Consider the following 8,352-nt stretch of genomic DNA (forward strand, 5'->3'; position numbering starts at 1 on the left):
GTTGTTTTGCTTTTTGTGGGACCAGATGTATGTACCTGTTGTATAAATGTATATCTTCAGATAAACTCACTCCATGTCTACCTTTTCAGAAATGCAGTGACATGTAAGAGCTAAGTTTAAATATGATTTCTATATATTTAAGGCAATTTCTTACTCATATAATTTCACCTTTTCAAAATTTATTTTCTTTACAAGCAAAATGAGGATAGGAATATCTACCTTGAAAAATTGTTGTGTGGATTAGAAATTATACATGAAAAAGAGTTGATACTTGTTCAACAAATAATAGCACTGTGTGTTTTTTATAATTATTAGAATCAGTAACTTTGTATTTTTCATGCATCTTGGGGTTTTTGTATAATTTGAGGGGTTGGCCACTTCAGGTGGTAGTTTGGGCTCTGGCCATATTCCTGGCTCTGGACTCAAGGGACCATATGTGTTGTTAGGAAGGGATTGAATCTGGATTGGTTGCATACAAGGCAAATAAATGCACTGCCTGCTATATTATTCTCTCAACCAATGCATCTTGTTTTTTAGTCTTTCTAAAGACTCGGGCCCGGAGAGATAGCACAGCGGCGTTTGCCTTGAAAGCAGCTGATCCAGGACCAAAGGTGGTTGGTTCGAACCCAGGTGTCCCATATGGTCCCCCGTGCCTGCCAGGAGCTATTTCTGAACAGACAGCCAGGAGTAACCCCTGAGCACCGCCGGGTGTGACCCAAAAACCAAAACCAAAACAAAACAAAAAAAAAAAAAACATTTAGTCTTTCTAAAGACTCAATGTATCTTGTTATTGTCTTTCCAAAGATTACCTTACCAATTTCAAATTAATTTACCATCTTTTCCTGTAAATTTTTCAAAGGCAGAGACTTTATATTTTCAGAGATTGGCATATAGTATGTTCTTAGTCATTAATCAATAAGATTACATCTAGGGGCCGGAGTAATAGCACAGAGTTGGGTGTTTGCCTTGCACACTGCTGCCTAGGTTGGACCTGGGTTTGATCCCCAGCATCCCATTTGGTCTCCTGAGCCAGGAGCAATTTCTGAGTGCATAAGCAGGAGTAATCCCTGAGCATCATTGGGTGTGGGCCCCTCAAAAAAAGATGTACATCTATTATTATTATAGCAGAGTATCATGCTACAAAATCAATACACAAAAATACATATTTCTGGGCCCGAAGAGATAGCACAGCAGCTTTTGGCTTGCAAGCAGCCGATCAAGGACCAAAGGTGGTTGGTTCAAATCCCGGTGTCCTATATGGTCCCTCGTGCCTGCCAGGAGTATTTCTGAGCAGACAGCCAGGAGTAACCCCTGAGCACCGCCGGGTGTGGCCCAAAAAAGCAAAAAAAAAAAAAAAAATACATATTTCGCTATATAAATAATGAGCTTTCCAAATTATTTTAAAATATATTTAAAGTAATGCTCAAAAACATTACATATCTATGAAGCAGTGTAATAAATGACATGAAATACTTTTACATCTAAAAACATTAGTAATTATTAAAAGAAATAAGACACCGGGAAAAAGGAGAAAAAAATTTATGTTCTTGGGCTGAAGGAATATGCATGTCAAAATGGTCATCTGGGCCAGAGAGATACTACAGTGAGTTATGTGCTTGCTTATTTTGCAAACTGCTAATTTAGAAACTATCCCTTTCCCACCAGAGTTTCCGCTAGGCTTACCATGAATAATACCTAAACTCAAAACCAAGAGTAATACCTGTATATGGTTCAACAACCTTTCTCCCCAGAAAATGACCTTACTTATCTAAAATATTATACTTACTCAATCTTCATAAAAATTCTAATGACATTCTTTAGACTTAAACCAAATGCTACTAAAATTTGTCTGGAATCATAAAACTCTCTGAATAACTGAAGCTGTTCTGAGATAATAGAAACTCTGAGGTATTACATTTCCTAACTTATATTATAGAGGGCTGGAGCAATAGCACAGCAGGTAGGGCATTTATTTGCCTTGCATGAGGCTGATGGATTTGATCCCAGATATCCCATATAATCCCCTAAAGCTTCCAGGAGTGATTTCTGAGGGTAGTCAGGAGCACCCCTGAGCACCACCAGTTGTGGCCAAAAATAAACCCACAACAGCAAAAAATATATATTATAGAGCGATAGTAATCACAACTATATGGTACTAGAATAAAGATATACTCTAAGACCAATGAAAAGGAACTGAGATTCTAAAAATAAAGCCTCAAATTTATATACAAGAAACTGTGTAGATGAAAAATAAACCTAAAAATGGTCTTAGGAAAATTAAGTAACTTCATAAAAGAAAAATAATCCTAAATCTCACACTATATACAAGTTAATACAAAGTGTATTCGAAATCTTAATATTAGGGAGAGGAGCTATTGCTCTGTGGTAGGGCATTTGCCTTGCACGGGGTTGATCTAGGACGGATCACAGTTTGATCCCTTGGCATTCATATGGTCCCCCCAGCCAGGAGCGATTTCTGAGGACAGAGCAGGGAGTAATCCCTGAGCATCACCAGGTGTGGCCCAAAAACAAAAACAAATAAACCAAAAAACCACAATTAATTCTCAAGTCCTTAGTTTCTGTCGAGTTTAGAAATTAGTTTTGGGGGCCGGAGCGCTAGAGGTAAGGTATCTGCCTTGAGAGCGCTAGCCTAGGAGGGACCACTGTTCGATCTCTCCCCCCCCCCCCGCGATCCCCCCAAACCAGGAGCGATCCTGAGTGCATAGCCAGGAGTAAGCCCTGAGCGTCAATGGGTATGGGTATGGCCCACAAACAAATAAACAAAACAAGCAAACAAAAAAAGAAATTAGTTTTTATCTTACTATGTTTTTTTTTTTTTAATATCCCATGTATGAGAGAGGTTATTTTTTCTGGCCTCTTCTTCCTTTTTTTTTTTACATTTTATTACTTTATTTAAACACTATGTGGTGTACATAATTGCTCAGACTATATCTGTTTCTGTTTCTGGCTATTCATGTTCTAATACCAATGCCACCACCAGTGTATCTTTCCATCCACCATTGTCTTTGGGTTCCCACCCATTCCCAAGCCTGCCACCTTGGCAGGAATGAAATATTTTATTTTATATTGCCTGTTTACAACTAAATGGTAGTAGAATTATCAAAAAGCTTCAGAAAAAAACATATTTATGAAAATGTTTTTTTTTTTCTTGGTTGTTTCTGCTCCACGCTAGACTATGCTTCAGGGTCTACTCCTGGCTCTGCTCTCAGAACTCACTCTTGCTCCTGGAAGATTCAGGAGACCATAAATAATGCTGGGGATTGGACCTGGTTCAGCTGCATGCAAGGCAAACACCCTACCCACTGTTTATCACTCCAGCCCCTATGAAAATTGTTTTATCTCACAATAAGTCATTGTTGGAAGGTTTATTATGCTGTTTTTTTCTAGTTGTTCATCTGTTATTGTTTTTTTTTTTGCTTGTTTGTTTTTTGTTGTTGTTTTTTTTGTTAACCTCAGGTGGTTTCTATGCTACTTCGACATCTAACTTAGTGTGTTCCTACTGGGGTGTCAGTATTGTATAATTTGGAGGTGTTGTGCAGACATGTCAGGAATTCCAGGATCTGTGGTTAACAAGGTAGTAGCTGTGGGATGTATTTGTAGCTGTCAGGGTTTCTGGAAGTATGGAAAAGTGAGGAAAGGCTACCCACATTCACTCTAAGAAAAGCCTAGAGTTCTCAGTCCAAGTACCAGTATACTTGGAGTTTTGGTCAGTTGGTGTCTTTGCAGATATCAGTGGTAAAGTGGTGAAATTGGACCATTGGCATGATAGTGATTATGAGTTGTGGGTGCAGGCTGCTACTTTCCTTCTGACTAACTACCCAGGATGAAACTTTTTAGTCCATCCACATAGTAGCAAATTGTATGATTTTATCTTTTCTTACCGCCAAGTAATATTCTATTGTGTATATGTATTATACCTTCATGTATTACACATTTTTTATTTTGTTTGTTTATTTGTTTGTTTTCTGAGTCATATCCAGCAGTGTTCCTGGATATGCACTCAGAAATTACTCCTGGCATGCTGGAAGGACCATATGGGATGCCAGAGATCAAACCATAAGCAAGGCAAACACCCTATCTACTGTACTATCGCTTCGGCCCACCATTTTGAGGGGTCTAGAGGATGGAAGTATCATAAGTTAGAAAAAAAAAACTTGGTTTATAAATCAACAAGTAGAGGAAAGCCGCTCATTGTTGTAAAACACCTGTATAAGATTGGCATGTGAAATGAGCTCTATGTAGTAAGTCATTCAGTGACTTGATCTTACAGTAGCTAGGGTTACTCTAATCAACTAAAGAATTATTTGTACTCGCTTAAAGTGAAAAGATTACCAGATAGCTTCTCCATATCTTATATCTTGCCTAAAGAAAGTCTGCAGGGGAAAATTTTTTGATGTGTATACCCAACAACTTTAATCTTGGAATTATTGGAAGAAAATGAACACATAATCCATAAAATCCATTTTCAGAGAGTTATGTTTTATATTCCAGTTGCACTCTAATTAATATCACAGAGTGTTAGCAAACTAAGTAAGAAGCAATTATTAGCTATCAGATTCTGTATTTGGAGAGAAATGATGGTATTTTGTGGATAATTTTTGCATCATTAAAAATTAAATCCCATAAGCATAATAACTCAAATATCAGGTTCTGACAGTATCTACTGGTGATAAACTATAATATTTGAAAAAACAATTTACTAGGTAATGGTGCAACATTTTCTATATTTAGACAGAAATTTTCAAAAGACAAATGATATTTTGTACCAAATTAAACCTTCACCATATGTTAGAGAATAAGAATAGTTCCTTAATGTTATTTCCTTCCACATTTAATTCCATAAGTATAAGATAGAGTTTTTTATAGACAACCACCACACTTTTCATGTTTTATAAAAGATAATTAATGAGATCATGGGTTTAGTTGTCAAATAGACTCATGTTTGAATTCTAGACCCACAATTTTACTAAACAGTGAATTTAAGATAATACATAGCTTTAGTTTTATCTCCTGTCAAAATGAGACATTCATCTTACCTCATAGAACTAGTGTGCAAGTTAAAGGAGATAATTTAGCTAAAACAAATTCTCTTTGCTGAGTCCAATACATAACAGGCAATAAATATTCATCATTATATATATTTGTGGCTATTTTAAGACTTCCTAAAGGTTACTTTAAAATAAAAATTTGTTAGTATTACACAGAAAGTTAAACTTTTTTTTATTACTGCGCCACCTCTCCAGCCCCAGAGAATTAGTTTTTAATAGGAAGTTTACCACAGTGGGAGAGAGAAGATAAGGGTGGTGAGAGGATGGGGAGGGGACAATGTAACAACAGTAGAAGAAAGTGGTTACTGGTGGAAGAGGGAGTGCTGAAAGTTGGTCAAGTATTATGCATAAAACTCTACCAGTAACTGTACTGTAAACCACAACGCTTTAAAAAAAAAAAGTACTTGTTAAGAATCAGGCTGATAGAATGCTAGGATGCTTGGCAGGCCCTCAGCTGTCCCCCTCTTTCTCCCCTGGACTCAAGGCCTTCCTTGGGCACTGGTCCAGGTGGACTCTATAGGGGTCATCAGGCTTTCCCCCTACCTCTCCCTAATCTAATGAGAATGCGCTTTGGGAAGAGGGTGGGCCATTCTAGCACTGGTTTATGTTGGGACAGTCACTGGAAATTTTTTCTCCTTGGTCTCCTATTGATAGTATTGTATGCATATAGTTTATATATGCATAATATCCATCTTGTATTGTGACCTTGATACTGCCCTACAAAGCTCATTTCTAATCTTTTACTGCCTCAGTCCCAACCCTTATTTCCCCCCATCTACCCATGTAGGTGCAGCTCATGACATGAAGCTCACCACATAGAGTGATGAGTGCAGTTAGAGAAATAACTACACTGAAAACTATCATAACAATGTGAATGAATGAGGGAAATAGAAAGCCTGTCTTGAGTACAGGTGTGGGTGGGTTGGGGAGGAGGGAGATCTGGGAAATTGGTGGTGAGAATCTTGCACTGGTGAAGGGGGGGGGGGGTGTTCTTTTCATGACTGTAATCATACAACTACAATCATATTTGTAATCACGGTGTTTAAATAAAGGTAATTAAAAAAAAAGAATCAGGCTGATGAGTAGAAAGAAATCTGGGGATTTAGTGGGGGAAAGTGGACACTGATGATGGGGACTGGTATTGGAATAGTGTGTGCCTGGAGCTCAATCATAAATAATTTTGTAGACCATGGTGCATCAGTTAAAAATGTTTAATTACACATGTGTAGACAAAGAACAAAGACATAGAAAAAATAAAAAGGTTACTTTAAAGGTGGTAAAATTGCTACCAACTCACTCGCTCTCCTTCAGGCTCAAGCACCAGTCCTCACTGCAGCCTCCGGTGAAGAAACAATGTGTCCCTAGACAAAGTAGGTTGCCAACTCTCTGCACTCTAAGAAGGGAGAACAGGAGCAACCGGAAGCAATTGAGCATATTGATGAAGTACAAAATTAAATAGACATACTTAACGAATAAGCCAGTGAGGAGATCTTGAAAGTAGAACAGATGTATCACGAACTCTTCCAACCACTTTTTCAGAAGAGGTCAGAATTGATTGCTAAAATTGCTAATTTTGGGATAACAATATTTGTCAACCAACCACAAATGTCTGCACTGCTTGGGGAGGAGGATTAAGAAGTGCTACATTAGTTGACAAGAGTTGAAGATACTAAATCGGCTTACAGAATAGATTTTTATTTTGACAGAAACGCTTATTTCAAAAATAAAGTTCTCTCCAAAGATTTTCAACTGAATGAGTGGCGATTCATCTTCAAAGGCCAATGAAATCAAATGTAAATCTAGAAAAGATTTGATGAAACATTCAAGTCAAACAGAATGAAGCTAGCAAGAAGGGACAGGACTAGGAGCCAGAGCTATTTCATATGGTTCACTGACCACTCTGCTGCCGGGGTAGATGAGCTGGGCGATTACATTTGACCAAATCCATTACAGTGCTACTTGGTTCCTGACATGAAAGATGAAGAAGGGGAAGAGAAGAAGAAGGAAAAGTAGGAGGATATTGATGAAGAAAGGGATGAAGATAAAGGTGAAGAAGTTGAAGATGTGATGGGGAGGAGAGGAGGAAGAAGATAACGAAAGAAACATCAGTGAATTCTGATCTTTTCTCATTTTCTCCAGTACCTGGGAGCAAGTTCCAGTCATTTCTTTTCTTCCCCTGTTGTGCTCCGTCTCCCTGTTTTAGAGGTCCCTTTTCTCTCCTTTATACTGTGGTTTTCCACCTAATTTGGGGAAATACATTGAAAAGAATTGAGTGGGAAAAGGATTTTTGTTGATTTCTGTTCCAAATTCATTTTATTCCTTCTCATCTCAATGCAAACTATGGAAACATGGAATCAACATCACTTATTTATTCCCTTTGCTCTGCTGGAAGTTGAAGGGTGTTAGACTAGGCCCCTTTGTTGTAGAGCATAGAATTCGAGCCTTTTCCCTCTTTTCTCTCTATATAAGGCTCAGAGAACATACTGTTTCTCTATGTGAATATGGAGTTATCATTTACCAACATGTATTTGCTTACTTTCTCTTGTTTACAAAAATAGCTTTTTATAAAACAGAAAATGTTGGTGGTTTATAGAACATTAGCAAAAGAAAGATTTGAGATGTTTGGATGGATTAAATGGGCATCTTGATAACATGGCTTTTCCTTTGTCATGTTTAATTGGATACTTAGTGGACATTTTTGCATTTTAAAGATGACACTTTTTGTTTTTGTTTTTTGGGCCACACCTGGTGACACTTAGGGGTTAATCCTGGCTATGCTCTCAGAAATTGCTCCTGCCTTGGGGGACCATATGGAAACATATGGGGGATCGAACCGCGATCCATCCTAGGCTAGCGTGAGCAAGGCAGATGCCTTACAGTTTGCCCCAATGCTCCTGCCCCTAAAAATTACACTTTTAAAAGAAAATGCTCTCTTAATGATGACTTGATACCTGTAAGAACTTATTTTTGTTACTGTTTATTTTTATTTTTTTCTTTTTGTTTTGCTGGAAAGAAAAGATGCTCAGTTTTAAATGTTAAAAGTTACAAGTTGTGGGGCCGGGCGGTGGCGCTGGAGGTAAGGTGCCTGCCTTGCCTGCGCTAGCCTACGACGGACCATGGTTCGATCCCCCGGCGTCCCATATGGTCCCCCAAGAAGCCAGGAGCAACTTCTGAGCGCATAGCCAGGAGTAACCCCTGAGCGTCACAGGGTGTGGCCCAAAAACCAAAAAAAAAAAAAAAAGTTACAAGTTGTTTTGTTACAATAAATCTGTATGTGTACAAA

At 38.1% G+C, this 8,352-nt stretch overlaps 1 pseudogene; it reads left to right on the forward strand.

Annotated features, from left to right (window-relative positions):
- Positions 1-3,562: 3,562 nt before the first annotated feature.
- LOC126004426 (protein SET-like) lies at positions 3,563-7,163 on the forward strand (annotated as a pseudogene).
- The last annotated feature ends 1,189 nt before the right edge of the window (positions 7,164-8,352 follow it).

The sequence above is a fragment of the Suncus etruscus genome, chromosome 1 (genome assembly GCF_024139225.1).
Source record: "Suncus etruscus isolate mSunEtr1 chromosome 1, mSunEtr1.pri.cur, whole genome shotgun sequence".
NCBI classification, from domain to species: domain Eukaryota; kingdom Metazoa; phylum Chordata; class Mammalia; order Eulipotyphla; family Soricidae; genus Suncus; species Suncus etruscus.